Raw genomic sequence first — 16,476 nt, 5'->3', positions numbered from 1 at the left:
AGAAAAATTAGCCAGGCGGGTGGCCATGGTCCCAGCTACTCAGGAGGTTGAGGCAAGAGGATCACTTGAGCCCAGGAGTTTGAGGTTGTGAACTATGGTGCCAAGGCACTCTAGCCTGGGGCAACAGAATGAGAGGCTGTCTACAAACAAACAAACAAACAAACAAAAATTATCGAGAGCCCCAAAGAGTTGTTATTTAAGTGGGTCCTATCTATCAATATTTGCAATATTAAAATTAAAACTGCGAGACATTTAAAACATTATTTATTTGTTTTAAAATAACTCTAATAAATTCACTGTATACATAAGCACATTTTGGTGGAAAAAAACCTATATTTTCCTAGCTGGGCTTTGTGGTGGGCACCTGTAGTCCCAGCTCCTTGGGAGGCTGAAGCAAGAGAATCGCTTTAGCCCAAGAGTTTGAGGTTGCTGTGAGCTGTGACACCACCGCACTCTACTGAGGGCGACATAGTGAGACTCTGTCTCAAAAAATAAAATGATAGATTGGTAGAATGGCAGAATGGTAGGATGATTTTGAAGTATTTCTTCTTATTCTATTGCCTGTAAGATTTGGCATGATCTGTTTTTTGAAATTATCTTCTATTTTTGTTTCTAAATATTAGTTGTTTATTTTTTGAGACTTTGGAAAAAAAACCTATATTTTCCAAAGAAAAAAATTTAGTGAGAAGAATGGTATTAATTTGCATTTTCTTGTAAATCCCCTTAATGTCTGAGTGAATAGAAGACAGATGGGTTCTCATATCTGCTCCTGCACTCAATCAGTTGTGATATTGTATGTCATCTAACATTTGGGAACTCCACTACATGTAGGAGAATGAGAGTGAAAAAAAAATGACATCATAGTATTGCTAGGAAAAGAGTTTGACCTCGTGATTTCCCTGAAAGAGTCTTAGGGACATAGCAGGGTCCTCAGACCATATATCTTGAAAACTGCTAATTTTGAAGACCCTAAGATTTCTACCAGATCTGCCATTCTGTGGTCTCTCTGAGAATACTCTGCTGTAGTATACTGGCTATGGGGAAAATATGGTTTCTATGAGTAAATTAGTTTGGGAAGCCTTAGTCTAAAGTAAGCTAAATAGGCATACTTTAGGACTTTTTAAGTGCTTCCATGTGAATACACATATTGTGAATCCCTTAAAATATATTATTGTGTATAGGGTTCCCCCATAGTTTTGATGACAAACTCTTTTTTGAAGGGCATCTTTCAAGACTAGTTTACCAAGGAACATAATATACTTTGGGAAATACTGCACCGGTAATATCTAGATCTTTTTTTCTGAGTATTAATAGATCAGATTCTATCATTTGGAATCATTTTTTCCTCTAAAGAAAATTATGCATGCACACTTTTTGGTGTAGAGACTTTATGTCACAGCCATTTCTAGGGCTAAGAGAACCTCAGATTGCTAAAATTTTGGTCTCTAGATAAGTTGCTTTTTCCTGAAAATTAAATAGAAAGAATATGAGTAATTATATTAATAGTAATATATATACTTCGAGTGCTTGAATAAATATTGTCATGTATTGAGCCTCTACTATATGCTGGTAACCTTTAAAAAAAGATAATAGGGCTCGGCACCCATGACACAGTGGTTATGGCTCCAGCCACATACACCAGGCCTGGCAGGTTCGAACCCAGCCTGGGCCAGCTAAACAACAATGACAACCGCAACAAAAAATAGCCGGGCATTGTGGTGGGCGCCTGTAGTCCCAGGTACTTGGGAGGCTGTGGAGAGAATCGCTTGGGCCCGGGAGTTTGGGTTGCTATGAGCTGTGATGCACAGCACTCTACAGAGGGTGACATGGTGAGACTCTATCTCAAAAAAAAAAAAAAAAAACCAATAGGCTGGCCAAGGTGGCTGAAGCCTGTACTCCTACTACTCTGGGACGCCAAGGCCTGTGGATTGCCTGAGCTCACTGGTTCGAGACCAGCCCAGCCTGAGCAAGAGTGTGACTCCCCTCTCTAAAATAGCCTGGTGTTGTGGCAGGTGCCTATAGTTCCAGCTTCTTGGGAGGCTGAGGGCACTCTATCAAGGGTGACAAAGTGAGACTCCGTCTCAAAGAAAAAAAACAAAAACAATAATTATGGCACATGCCTATAACCCTAGCAATCTGGGAGGCCAACGTGAGGTGGGTGGATTGTCTGAGTTCAGCAGGTGGAGACCAGCCTGAGCAAGAGCTAGACCCAGTCTCTACTAAAAATAGAAAAAACTAGCCAGGCATTGAGGCAAGCACCTGTAGTCCCAGCTACTTTGGAAGCTGAGGCAAGAGGAATGCTTGAGCCTAAAAGTTAGAGGTTGCTGAGCTATGATACTATGGCATTGTGCCAAGGGTGACAGAGTGAGACTCTGATTCAAAATAAATAAGTAAAACTAAAAATACAATAATCAAGGCACTTAGTATTAGTGAAGGTAATTACTGATTATACATATATCAATAAAACAGACAGAGAACCCACAGGTAGATCCACACAAATATGCCCAATTGACTTTTGACAATGGTGCTGGGGCAATTGGGCATGTATAGGCAAAAAAAAAAAAAAAAGGAATCTTGACTGAAGTCTCACACCTTATAAAAATAGAACTTAGAAAAGGATCATGGACTTAAATGTAAAACTGAAAATTAAAAAATTATTAGAAAAAATGAGAGAAAATTACTTGAATCTAGGGCTAGGCAAAGAGTTCTTACACCTGATACCAAAAGCACAGTTCATAAATGAAAAAAATGATAATTAGACTTCATTAACATTAAAAACTTTTGCTCTGTGAAAAACCCTGTTAAGATGGCTCGGCACCTGTGGCTCAAGCAGCTAAGGCGCCAGGCACATACACCTGAGCTGGCGGGTTCAAATCCAGCCTGCACCCCACCAAACAACAATGACGGCTGCAACCAGAAAATAGCCGGGCATTGTGGTAGGTACCTGTAGTCCCAGCTACTTGGGAGGCAGAGGCAGGAGAATCGCTTAAGCCCAGGAGTTGGAGGTTGCTGTGATGCCAGGGCACTCTACCTAAGGCGACAGCTTGAGGCTCTGTCTCAAATAAAAAAACAAAAACCCTGTTAAGAGAATGAAAAGAAAATGTTTATAGATCATATGTCCAACAAAGGACTAGTAGCTGAAATATATAAAGAACTTTCAAAACTTAACAGTAAAAAAAGAAATCCAGGATTGGCACCTGTAGCCCAGTGGTTATAGCACCAGCCACATACACCAAGGGTGGCGGGTTTGAACCCAGCCCGGGTCAGCTAAAAAACAATGACAACTGCAACAAGGAAAAAAAAAAAATCCAATTAGAAAGTAGGCAAAAGACATAGAGATTTGACCAAAAAGGACATACAGATGGCAAGTAAGCACATGAATAGTGCTATTGAACACTATTCACTATGAGGGAAATGCAAATTAGCACCATAATGAGATATTACTACATACCTATCAGAAGGGCTAAAATGAAACAAAAAATAGTGATAGCACCAAATGCTTGGTGAGGAAGTGAAGAAATCAGATCACTCATGCATGGCTGGTGGAGATATAAAATGGAACAGCTTTTTGGGAACTGTGTGCCTGTTCCTTTGACAACTAAACCTGAAACTACACCCAACTCCTGGGCAATGCACTCCTGGGCATTTAGCCTAGAGAAGAAGATTTCTATTCATACAAAAACCTGTACATGAATGTTTATAGTGGTTTTATTTAAAATAGCCAAAAACTGGAAACAACCCAGATGTCCTTTAATGGGTATATGGTTAAACTTTGGTGAATCCATGCCATGAAATATTACTCAGCCATAAAAAGGAACAAACTATTTTTTTTCCTGCTCAACCAACTTTTATTTTTAATTAGCCAAGTGTGTACTGACCTTTATTGGGACGGAATGGAAGATACCAAAGGAAAAAGAGACAAGATCCTTACCCTGAAAAAATTAAAATCAACTTGATACACAGTGCACAAGATAATAAGACTTAGAGATATTTACTGGGTAGCATTTGAGTAGTGCAAGACAGCACAGAACAGAGAAAACCCACACAAGGGGACACCATCAGCAACTATGACAGGGAGTTAAGGAGAGCAATTGGGGGATACATCCTGGAAGGTGGAAAAGCAGCGGACATGTGTTCTCATCCCCCAGATACCAGTGGCTTCTTATGGCCCTTGAGCAATTGAGCTCCACCTCTATAAACTTCAGTTTGCTCAGCTCTAAAACAGAAGGTGAGGATTAGGGGAGGAGACTCTAAGGTCTTCCAATTGTAACAAAACACGATTCTAAAAACAAATGCAAAAAAACAGGGAAGGTGAGGATATTATAGGAAAAGAGAAAGTACAAGCACGAAGCCACAGAGGGAGGAGAAAACTAGTTGTTTATGCATGGACAAGGTGTAATGTGGGGCAGCACACAAGCTTGTTTAACTATTCTAAAGGGTCTGAGGACAATAACCTTAGAAATCGGTGAAACACAGCCAGGTAAGGAATCCTAACCTGGGGCCACTATGGAGAAAGAGATAAAGCAGTCAGAGCCAGACTTCTCTTCATGCTCCCCACCTCACTCCATTCTTTATGTTTTCAGGGAACTTTATTACAACCCCTTCCCCAAACCCACACCCCAAATACAATAAGAAGAGAGTGTGGCTAAGACACTTTCTCTTTAGGGTCGCACAAGCAGCCCCTTTTTCTGCTCCAGGAAGCCCAGAGCCACTGCAGAAAAGATGCTGGTCAGTCCAATCAGCTTCAGTAGGCCTGGCACAGAGGGCAGCTGTCTCTCCAAGAAGATTGTAGTGATGGGTCGTGCAGGGACATCCACCCATTCTGGTTTGGGCTGCCAGATTTCATCCTCTGGAATCTTCCCTGCAGCCTGCAGGATCTCTCGGGCTGCTCTCTCCCCAGCCTCCATAGCTCCCTCCATGTAGCCACTCCAGTGTGTGGCAGTTTCAGTGCCCGCAAAATAAATCCTGCCCACTGGTTGGCGTAGTACCCTGGGAGGCTGAGGCAAGAGAATCACTTAAGCCCAAGAGTTGGAGGTTGCTGTGAGCTGTGACGCCATAGCACTCCACCCAGAACGACAGCTTGAGACTCTGTCTCAAAAATAAGTAAATAAATAAAAATAAAACTTAGACGTGATGTGCTGTTTATACCTGGATCTCTAACTGGATCTGTGCTATAAGAAAGTCCTAAAATCACAATCCCCAGAGAGATCTACTCACAACACATGATTTATTACCTATGTAGGATAGTAGCATGACTTATAAAAGTACAATGTATTTCATCAGATGAATAGTAACTTTCATGTTAGTTATGCCTCAATAACAAACAATTCTGAGTCTTTACTGTCTTATTAAGGACTCCCACGAGTCAAAGAGGAGAAAAGAAAACCCAGTCCTGTCATGTGTTTTGTTTTTCTCTTTAACTTTTTTTAATGGAAGTATGACAAATTTACAGTAAAGTGCATAAACCTCCTGTACAGCTGGATGAATTTTCACATTTGTAAAACTTGGTCCTGGAAATCAGGATCACTGGTTTCATCCCATCTCACTGTTAAATCTCCGTGAGGCTTGGAGCAGAGCAGGTCTCTCTCCCTGAATTTCAGTTTCCCTAACTGTAAAGTGTTAACTTAATAAGTGATGGAAAATGAGAGAGTCAACTCAATTGAGGTTTATAAAGCCAAGAAGTTGCCATCCAGCCAGGTTCATCTGCTCACTGCCCAAGAGGAAGCCAATAGTCAGAGACAGCAGGATTTACAGCAGAGTAAGAGTTTATTTCACACAGTGGTAAGTGAGGAGACGGGAGAAATTTCTCAAATCAGCCTTCCTGAGAATTGGGGAGACAGGGTTTTTAATGACCTTTGACAGGCAGGGGATTAGGTAATCAAGATCTGCAAATCAGGTGGGTTTGGAGCAGAGCCTGTCAGTCCAACAGTATGAGGGGCAGTTTTGGGTGTGTCAGCCAATCCTCTGGAATGCAGGACTAGGTTCTTGAGTGGGGGTGGGGGGGTCACAAGACCAGTTCCTTGGTCTGATTGGGTCTATCACTGGAATGCAGGACCTGGAAACAATCTCAAAAACTACCCCTAGGTTCTAAATGGGTGTTGTTATTTATGGAGAAAAGTTAATCTCTATGGTTACCACTTCCACATTCTACAGTAGCAATAACAGAGAAGCAAACAATGGGACAGTGACTATTACCAAGCAAACAAGGGAACAGTGGCTGATTATTATCATTATTTTAGCTAAATCTTTTCCTTCAGAGTTTGATTATTATCACGATTTTAGCTAAACCTGTTCTTTCACAGTATTTAGGAGCCCTTACTCTAGCTCTCACCTGGTATCCTTTCTTTACTCTGTAAAGGCAGTTTCTGTAAGGATGTGCCCGGGAAAAGTACAACCCACAAAGTATCTGTTGTGGACTGGGTCTTCACAGAAGAGGTTGAGGATTTTGTATTTAAAGGGGGAAAATAAGGGATACATAGGAAAAAGTGAACTGTAGGCTGGGTGCAGTGGCTCTCGCCTGTAATCCTAGCACTCTGGGTGGCTGAGGCAGGTGAGCTCAGGAGAATGGCCTGACCAAAAGCGAGACCCCGTCTCTACTAAAAAAATAGAAAAATTGAAGCAAGAGGATTGCTTGAGCCCAAGAGTTTGAGGTTGCTGTGAGCCATGACGCCATAGTGCTCTATACGAGGTGACAGCTTGAGACTCTGTCTAAAAAAAAAGAAAAAGAAAAGGTGAAAGCAGTCAACAGTGAGGCAGCTGATGGCATTCTTGCGAATTTCTACTTGTTGCTTAGTAAATCTACAGAAGATAAGATGATTCAAAAAGGTGGGGCAGAGGAAGTAGTCAATGTTGGGAGTCTTTTCAGGGTGGGTAAAAGAGTGATTTATACCTCTTCCTTAATTGCATATTTGGAGATAACTTTTAATAGGCATTTTCTTAATTTTTTTAAATGTTCACTCAGGCTACAGTCCTTGGGGTGTGTAGCCATAGTTCATTCATTTGCATTGCCAAATAGTATTTCATAGCATGAACATGGTACAACCTATCCATTCTATTGCAGGTGGACATTTGGGCTGTTTCCAGTTTGGGGCTACTGTGAATAAAGCTACTATTACTGTAAATGTCTTTTTGTGGACATTGTGCATGCATCTCTCTTGGGTATATATCTAGGAGTAGAATTGTTACTCAGTGTTATCATCATACAAAATTGTGTATGATTCTTGTATGATTATAGGGAGGTGTTTATGGAGGGGTAGGAATAGAGATGATCTTAAACTTTTTCAGATTCTTGCAGGGATTTTGAATGCACATATTTGGGTAAACCACTTAGTATATGCTTAGACAATTGCAGAAACCACAGAGCTGTGTGTGTAGAGTGGGGTGGGGAGAAGGGCATAGAAACTGGGACTATCAGGATCCACAAAGATTTTGTAGGCAGAGGATGGTACCTCAGGTCTGTAATCCTAACACTTTGGGAGGTGGGAGGATTGTCTGAGGCCAGGATTGCCAGGTTGCAGTTAGCTATAATGAAGCCACTGCACTCCAGACTGGGCAACAGAGTGAGACTCTGCCTCAAAAAAAAAAAAAAAATTTTTTTTTTTTTTTGTATGAAGGCTGAATCTAAGTTTCCCACTTACACAAATACAAGGTGAGAGAGATAAGGAAACTGAGGATGAGTAGTGGATGGTACAAATGTAATGTGAATGACAAGAAGAAGCAAACAAGCTAACTTGACTTCAGTCTGAGCAGAATTTAGGACCCAGGAACTGGTGATTCACCCCATTCTGCACCAGCAGCCCATAGCTGAGTGCTCTGTTCCATTTTAGGAACAGCTGCTAGGAGGAGCACAGACAAGAATACATTTAGAGATCAGTGGTAAAGGCCTGGAACCTCTGTCACATGGAGAACACGTGTAGGAAATGGGACATGTCTTAGGAAAGAGAAATCTGTGGGATATGATAGCTCTTTTCAGCATCTGAGGTGGTGGCACATGGAAGAGGGATGGAGTTTGAAGTGCAGGACTCCAAAAGGTATATAATAGATACTAACAGAGAAATCTTTCAGGTTAGCTTCATGAAGAATGTTTAACACATTAACTGCCATGTGAGTTGTATTTAACTCATGCTAGTTTTGAGCCTAGGACCTTGTGTAGAACTGGTGGATGGGCAGAAGGTCCCTAGCATGCCTGTGTGCTGTGAAACCTCTGCTCACTGTCTTCGCGGTCAATTGGCAAGTCTCCCCCACCTCTCATCACCCTGCTCCAGCCAGCCCACTAAGGCACACCATACGGGCTGGACTGTATTCTCCAGTTACCATAACTTCCAATTGTGTATTTCCTTTTGTATGTTTGCCTGGTGACTCTTTGAACTAAAATAAAAAAACATAGTATATGGTAATATAACATTGCTGCACATACACAAGAGTGTTTGATTCAGAAAATGTCATCCAGGACCACCCAAGGTCCACTCCAGACACAACTAAATACTTGTAGAATGACAAAAGACTCGATTCTGAGAAACAGATTTGTGAGTCACATATAAGTCTCATGGTGTGCAATGTAAAAATTGATTCTAGCACCAGGTGGCCATACGAATTGCATATAACTCACATGGACAATACAAAACAACAAATTTTTCATTAAATTAGAAAGGATCATTTTGTTTTCAAAGTTTTTGTCCTATTTTCATAGTAAAACACTGTGGCCCCAAGGGAAAAAATTTTTTCTAGTGTGGCACTCAATGTGTTAAGCAGCCTGTCTAAAAAAGAAATGAATTGCTTGAAATGACATTTTTGTTATCACTGAGGGTGGTCAGGCATCTCTTGCTATTTCAGAGATGAAAAGTTTGATGAATGACTCTAAGTTTTCTTTTAACTCTGAGATCCTATACATCTTGCTGTGTGAATGGGGAACCTTAGTTCTTCATCTACAACAGTGGTTCTCAACCTTCCTAATGCCGCAATGTATTTTCATTGTTACAAAGGGGTCGCGACCCACAGGTTGAGAACTGCTGATGTACAAAATGATGAGTTACCTAAGGATTCTTTTGTAGTGAACAAGATTCACTGAGTTGCTGCCCAGAGGAGCTATGTGGTGTTATACACATTCCCAATCATCAACTGTGACTCCTGCAGTTAGGCTGTTTGGGTGGTAAGCAACAGAAACTGACTTAGTGAAAAAGGAATTTGTTCAAAAGAGGGAAAGCCATATAATCTAAGAAGTGGCTCTCTTCAGCATCATTGATTGATAAGGCATCAAGAGAGCAGAAACTAGAGCATTTTCTCTTGGCATGCCACAGAAGTGAATCAGCTGTGATGGGTTTCCCCCTCATTCTTACATCACCATTCAGCATTTAAAGTCCAGACAAGAGAGTCAGTCCCTTGGACCTACCTAACTTGGTCTCATGTCTGCTCTTTGGAAGGAAAGGTTTATATTCACTATCAGGATATATTCATTATCAGCTCAAGGTCATCCCCTAAGATGAAATCAAAAGGTATTACTAGAAAGATCAAACAGCAAGTGTCCCTACAACCTCCACCCCTCTCTCTCCCACTCAGAATCGATCAGATGTCAGAGCTCAAGAGAACAAGTAGCATTATAATAGAAATAGTCTTCCATCACAATTAATGACAATTAAGGTTATGGGGGGAGGAAAAGCAGAAAGAGGGACGGAGGGAGGGGGGTGAGGCCTTGGTGTGTGTCACACTTTATGGGGGCAAGACATGATTGCAAGAGGGACTTTGCCTAACAATTGCAATCAGTGTAACCTGACTTATTGTACCCTCAATGAATCCCCAACAATAAAAAAAAAAAAAAAAGAAATAGTCTTCCATCTATTTTAACCTTTCTTTAACAATGAAAACTGCCTTCATCTGGTTGCTTAGAGTTTTACTAGGAGCAGCACATGTGACATGTCATAACTGTGTGGTGAAATGCTAACAAGTCTGAGAACATACCTACCCTAGGAGACAAACTGATGGACTTGCACATTCAACAAACAGGTATCGGGTGCCTATTATGTGTCAAGGCCTGTGCTAGATACCGAGACTCGTTAAGCCAGTGCAAAAATGGAAAGGTTAAATATCTGCCCCGTGTAAACGAAAAGGGTAAGTGAATTGCATCGGGGTCAAACAGGGTGGGGCGGATCAAGGAGGGATTCCTTTCAGGTTCCCTCCTCCAGGCCCAAAAGTGGCTCACCGCAGCCCCACCCACGAGTGACCGCCCACTCCAGTCGTCCAATCCCCGTCAACCCAGCTGGGAGGCTCCGCCCCTATCGGGGCGGCTTTGGGGCGCTCGTAGTCCACTAGGGAAGTGGCGTCTCCAAAATAAGAACATTTCTGTCTCGCGCCAGCAGCTGTCACCTGAGAAAGATTGAGATTCCCTCACCAAGAGACTAGGCTTGTGCCGACACAGGCACAGCTCGGATTCCCTCCCCGAGGTAATAACCCGGGAAAAATGTAATCAATCCCCAAGCGTTTGGCCTCCAGACGGCTGCCCGCTCGCTGTGTCCTTTCCCACACAGGGACTGAGCCGGAAAGGATTTCTGGGAGGGGGACGCCTGCAGGAGGGCATTTCCTCCCCTTCCAGCGGTGAGGATGGGAGGGCTTGAGATAGATCCCGCGCACGACCTCCTGGGCCCGGCCCCTGGCGCCCCTGCCATGGCAGCGGCTAGAAGCAAAAAGCTAAGATCGCAGAAAACGAGCCCAGGCCCCACAGCGGGGGTGCGCAGGCCGCTGGGCTCCAGGCGCCGCTGGCGATTTACTGCACCCTGAGGTCATCGTCCGCGTCCCGGGGTGGGGCGGAAGGCTAGGTCCTGCCAATCCCAAAAGACATAGCTGCACGGAGACACTAATCCGGTGTTTTTGCACATAATCACTTCACACGAAGGAGATTACGTACTTCAAATTGTACTCATAGCTGGAGGGATTTGCTGGTTTTAGAAGCTGTTGGCTCACACTTTCAGGGACAGCATGGGACAGAACCTTACCAGGGAGGGACCAGAGACCAGGACACGTAGACGCGAGTTCTAATCGTTGACCTGCCACTTGCCCCAGATCTTGGTATCTCTGTGGACCTCAGTTTTCTTTTCCTTTTCCTTCCTTAATTTCTTTTCTTTCTTTTTCTTTTTGAGACAGAGTCTCTGTTTCCCAGCCTCTGGTGCCATGACTTCATCATAGCTCACAGTGACCGCTCCCGAGTAGATGAGACTACAGGCAAGCGCCACCATGCCTGGATAATTTTTCTATTTTTTAGTAGGGATGGGGTCTCACTCTTGTCCAGGCTGATCTCGAACTCCCCAGTTCAAGGGATTCTCCCACTTCAGCCTCCAGAGTGTTAGGATTACAGACATGAGCCACTATGCCTGGCCTTGGACCTCAGTTTTCTTACTTGTTCCATGAGTTAAACCAAACCCTGTAGCTTTTAAGGATAAAAGAGACCCCAAACAGTGTTGGAAAATTAAAACATGTCAAGGGTTTTAATTTTTAAAACCTTGATAATGACTCTCACCTCCATCTCTGGCACATGTTTGCTTATCAAAAAATGCCAGTTTCAATTTTTTTTTCTCGTTTGGCAGGCCCTGGCTGGGTTCAAACCCACCACCCCTGGTGCAAAGGGCAAGCACTCTAAACATTGAGCTATGGGCACACAGCCGATTTCATTTTTTTTTTTTTTTTAAAGAATATTTACAGTGGAGGAGGATCACTTGAACTCAAGAGCTTGAGTTCAGAAGTTGTAGACCAGTCTGAACAAGAGTGAGAAACTATCTCTATTAAAAATAGAAAAATTAGCCAGGTGTTGTGGCAAGCACCTGTAGTCCCAACTACTCATGAAGCTGAGGCCAGAGGATCCCTTGAACCCAGAGATTGAGGTTGCCATGGCACTCTAGCATGGGCAACAGAGTGAGACTCCTGTCTTAAAAAAGAAAAGAAAAATAAAATAAAATAATGTTTATAGTTGAATTAAAAGAGGCCAACCTACCTGGTCAGATGAGGGTAGGAAGTGAAGGGCGGGTAGGAGAGGGCAGATTATTTACAGAGATTGTCTCAGGGAATGAAAGAATGACACTAAAGCCTAGGGTGTGAGTTTTGTAAAGATTCCTGTGAGCAAAGCCATTGTTAAGTCTGCTGATTAGGGTAGGAAACTGGGAGTCATTTTGAGCCAAGCCCCTCATTTGGGGAGGCTGAGGCCCAGATAGTGGGAGGTGATTTGTCCAAGGGCACACAGGTGTTGGCCAGTGTCAGTTCTGGAATTTCTTCGAGGCTTAGTGAAACAACCTTCCCGGACCTGGGCCTCAATCTTGCCTCCCCAAGCTCCATCCCATGTGAAACCAGGTTTTAGGATTTGGGCCTTTCCTCCAGAGAGTTAATGGAGTTATTTCCTGCTTTCGTAGCATTTTGAACTCCTTTGGTAAAGCCATTCTCTGATACTATGTCTCTCAAACTAAGAAAGGCAGGAGGTTTTAGGAGTTTTAAGAGTATTCGCTGGTGTGGGATTTACCAGGGGTGTCAGAGGTGAGATCTTGATGAGCACTGTGTACTCGATCAGTTTACAACTTGCTGTTAATAGAGGCCATTAATCACAGTCAACTGCAGCTGGCTCTGTCTGGGACAGGGATGGTCCACCATCTCTGCCATCTTTGGGAGTGTCAGACAGGCAGGAGTAACACAGAGAAGGACCTCCTACAGTTCTCCCGGAGGCTTGAAAATCAGTCCCAGGAAGAAGGCAGTGGGATAAGTGGTCACAACATGAAGACACTGGCACATATAACTGTTGTCACACTCTCTCCTTCTGAGTCCCCCCAAACATCTCTGGGTAAAATGCCTAACAGTATCTAGCATACATTAGGTATTTAATAAATAATGCTAAAAAAAATCTGGAATTTGGGAGGTCTTGCCTCAATCATCAGGATATTATTTTGTCCCCACTTTACAAAGGAAATAGAGACGTAGAAAGGGTAGAGTATTGGGCCTAATACAGAGCAAGGAAGTAGCAGAGCTGAAATTCAAACCCAGACCATCTGGCTCCAGAGTGCATGCTCTGAGTCACCCAGCAAGGATGGGCTTGGGAAGAACTTTCTAATAGTATGGTTGTCAGCCTCAAATTCCACCTACCCAAAAGATCCTCCCTCCCTTCAGCCGGGTGTGTGGCTCTCCCTGGAGAAGGGGTGATCTCGATGACCTCTGGAGGCCCTTGCAGATGCACAATCCTCCAATCCCCCCTGGAGAATTCCTCCCTCTCACACTTCACTCACTTCTCTTTCTGCACTGTCCAACAGGCTGTTCCAGGCCTCCTTGACTGAGTTCAGCTGTCATTGTGGGACCAGGAGAGGAGGGTGCAAACGCTGCAGGATTAGGGGTGTTGATGAGGCAGCCGTCAGAAACAACATCACAAGACAGGGCCTCTCTATTTCACAGGTCACAGGGGCTGAGCATGGAGCTTTCATCCTGCTCCTCTAGCAGCCCTGGCCTCTGCCACCCAGCCCTTCTGTTTCTACCTGACCCTTCTCTCACCCCTGCCATGTTTTCATAATCTTTTGTCAGACCTTCAATGTTACCCCTCCGCCATCCGGTTTTAGCTCACACAGGGGCCTAGGAGATTGTTAAGAAGTCCACTTCCTGCTTCTCCGTGGGTTGCCCCTGCTCCATGCCCTACTGAGAGCTCTTCTTAGAAATCTCCATAGAAGGAGGTTCTTCATGTTCCTTGTCCACGTGTCTCAGCATTGACAATTTATGAGGCCAGGGCATTTGGTGAGATGGAATTTCTGGGGGTAGGTTTTCAGGGATTTGTTGGGGGCACATACGAGGATTAAAAGTATTCAGTTCATCTAGCCTGGGGTTCTGCAAACTTTTCCTGTAAAGGGCCAGATAGTGAATATTTTATATAGGCCATTCAAGTTCTGTTACAACCCTCAGTTCTGTTATTATAACACAAAACAGCCATAGATGGTATATAAATAAATGAGTGTGGCTTTTTCCAGTGAATTTTTATTTACAAAAATAGGCTGTGGACCAGATTTGGCCACTGTCTGGCCTCTAATAGAAGACAGTTTAGGGTTGGGGCCTGGGTGGGCCCTCAATCCAGCAGCAGTGGGCAGTTTCTGTGCAGTTTCAGTTTCTGGCTAAGGTGCCCCCTGGACCTTCACAAATAATGGGCATCTCCTTCACCCACTCCTCTAGAAGTTGTCAAGAGGAGCACTGGAGCTGTGAGGAGCTGTGTCAAGAGTGAGGAACCCCACAGGTCTTCAGACCCACTACTGCTGTATTCCACCACCTCCTCATCAGGGCTATTGGAGGTGGTGACTCTGCTGCCCCATGTTGGCCAGCGTCTGAATGGTGGGTGGGTAGGAGATGGTGGGGGACAGGAGAGAGGACACATGCATTTCTAGACTATTTTGATGGTTTCCTCCCCGTGCCCATCTCTGTTTACCTCTTTGGAAAACTTATCCTGACTTCTTTTCATTCTCTGTCTTTGAGGCCAGTCATATATGGCCCAACGCAGCCCTTGGGCAGTTCCAGGCCTGTGACCAAGGAATCACTGCCTCTCTGTCTCTTTTTTTTTTTTTTAGAGACAGAGTCTCACTCTGTCACCCTTGGTAGAGTGCTGTGGCGTCACCGCTCACTGCAACCTCCAGCTCCTGAGCTTAGGCAATTCTCCTGCCTCAGCCTCCCAAGTAGCTGGGACCATAGGCACCCGCCACGACACCTAGCTATTTTTTTGTTGCAGTTTGGCCGGGGCTGGGTATAAACCCACCACCCTCGGTATATGGGACTGGCACCTTACTCATTGAGCCACAGGTGCCACCTTTTTTGTTTTTTTGAGACAAAGTCTCACTTTGTTGCCCTGGGTAGAGTGCCATGGTGTCATAGCTCACCGCAACTTCATACTCTTGGGCTCAAGTGATAAGTGAATTTCTTGCCTCAGCCTCCTGATTACGTAACTGCGACTACAGGTACCCACGGCAATGCTCAGCTATTTTTTTACAGACAGGGTCTTGCTCTTGCTTAGGCTGATCTTGAACTCATGAGCTAAAGCAATTCACCCGGGTGCCTTGGCCTCCCAGAGTGCTAGGATTACAGGAATGAGCCACCTCGCCCAGTTCCACTGCCTCTCTTGATTTCAGTGTCTTTGAGGGGATAACCTTTGAGGAATTCTCAGGGAGCAAGTAGAATGAACCTGGCTAGAAGCTCAGGCAGGCCTTGCCTATAAGCAAAGCATATTTACGGGATACTAAAAACAGATTGCAAACAAATCTATTATTCTCTTTCTATTCCTGGCCCTTTCTCTCTGACCTCTTGCCTCTTGGGGTGGCCCTCAGGACAGGGGCTTGGCTTGACTATAGAGTCTCCCCCAACTCCCTGTTCTTCTTCCCCAGTGTTCTTAGTTCTTCTCACCTTCGCTCAACACCAGAGAGCGTCCCTGGCAGAAAAGCTGACAATTGATTTAAAGCAATTAACAGCCTAGGCAGCTCATTCAATTGCTAGGGCTGAGAGGTGCTTAATCTTTTCCAACTAGTCAAGGGCAACTACTTGTAGGTCACTGGGCAGGGAGGGTCTGTTTCAAGTTCTGAGATTGGCCTTGCCAGGCCAGGAGCTTAATCCCAGCACCTGGAGTCCTAAGCTAGCCACCCGTCTGATGATCCACTCCTCTCCATTCCCCACACAGTCATTTGGTAAACACGTGACATGCTTAGTCTGCTTGGGTCTCTGCCATTAAAGATGCTTTCTCCTGACAAGGCACCCAGGGCTGAGTAATTTCTGGCAGAATCCAGGCTGAGGTGCTGTGGGGATAATCAGAGGGAGAAGGAGACATCAGTCTCTCTTTGAGGGGCTCATAGGAATTGTGTATTGAGTGTGGGGAGTGGGAGCTGTCAGACAGGCAAACTTAATCCTTGGGAGCCTTCTTTGCATTTGTGTGATGCTGGAATGGCCAGATGGGGGTGGAGGAGGGTGCAAGAGGAAACTGAGTCAAGAGGAATTAACCAGGAAAGGTTTCCAGTAGAGCTGGCCCTTCAAGAAGCTTTATAGAATGGTGCTTGATGGAAAGAGATCCAGATTCAAGGCAGATTAAGTTATTTTAAAACAGAGCTCAGATGGCTTGGCACCCGTAGCTCAGTGGTTAGGGGAGAGGCCACATACACCAGGGCTGGTGGGTTCAAACCCGGCCAGGGCCTGCTAAACAACAATGATGACAACAACAAAAAAACAGCCAGATGTTGTGGTGGGCATCTGCAATCCCAGCTACTTGGGAGGCTGAGGCAAGAGAATCACTTGAGCCCAAGAATTTGAGGTTGCTATGAGCTGTGATGCCACAGCACTCTACTAAGGGCAACATAGTGAGACTCTGTCTCAAAAAATAAAATAAAATAAAATAAAATAAAACAAAACAGGTCTCAGAGGCAGCAAAGGGGGCCTTTGATTGGAAGATTAAAATAAAGTCCTTGTAGGTATATTGGCCTAGAATAAAAATCCAGCATCACC

General features: G+C 44.2%; 1 protein-coding gene across 4 annotated transcripts in view; it reads left to right on the top strand.

Annotated features, from left to right (window-relative positions):
• The first annotated feature begins 10,333 nt into the window (after nucleotides 1–10,333).
• IGFN1 (immunoglobulin like and fibronectin type III domain containing 1) overlaps nucleotides 10,334–16,476 on the top strand; it is a 48,172-nt gene continuing 42,029 nt past the window's right edge. For all 4 annotated transcript variants that reach the window (XM_053607540.1, XM_053607538.1, XM_053607541.1 and 1 more), the window contains exon 1: nucleotides 10,334–10,436. The gene's annotated coding sequence lies outside the window, so the exon portion shown is untranslated. The remainder of the gene's footprint in view (nucleotides 10,437–16,476) is intronic.

Source organism: Nycticebus coucang, chromosome 10, assembly GCF_027406575.1.
Source record: "Nycticebus coucang isolate mNycCou1 chromosome 10, mNycCou1.pri, whole genome shotgun sequence".
Classification (NCBI taxonomy): domain Eukaryota; kingdom Metazoa; phylum Chordata; class Mammalia; order Primates; family Lorisidae; genus Nycticebus; species Nycticebus coucang.
Note: the sequence above shows the minus strand (reverse complement) of the source record. Positions and strands in the feature narration are given on the sequence as shown.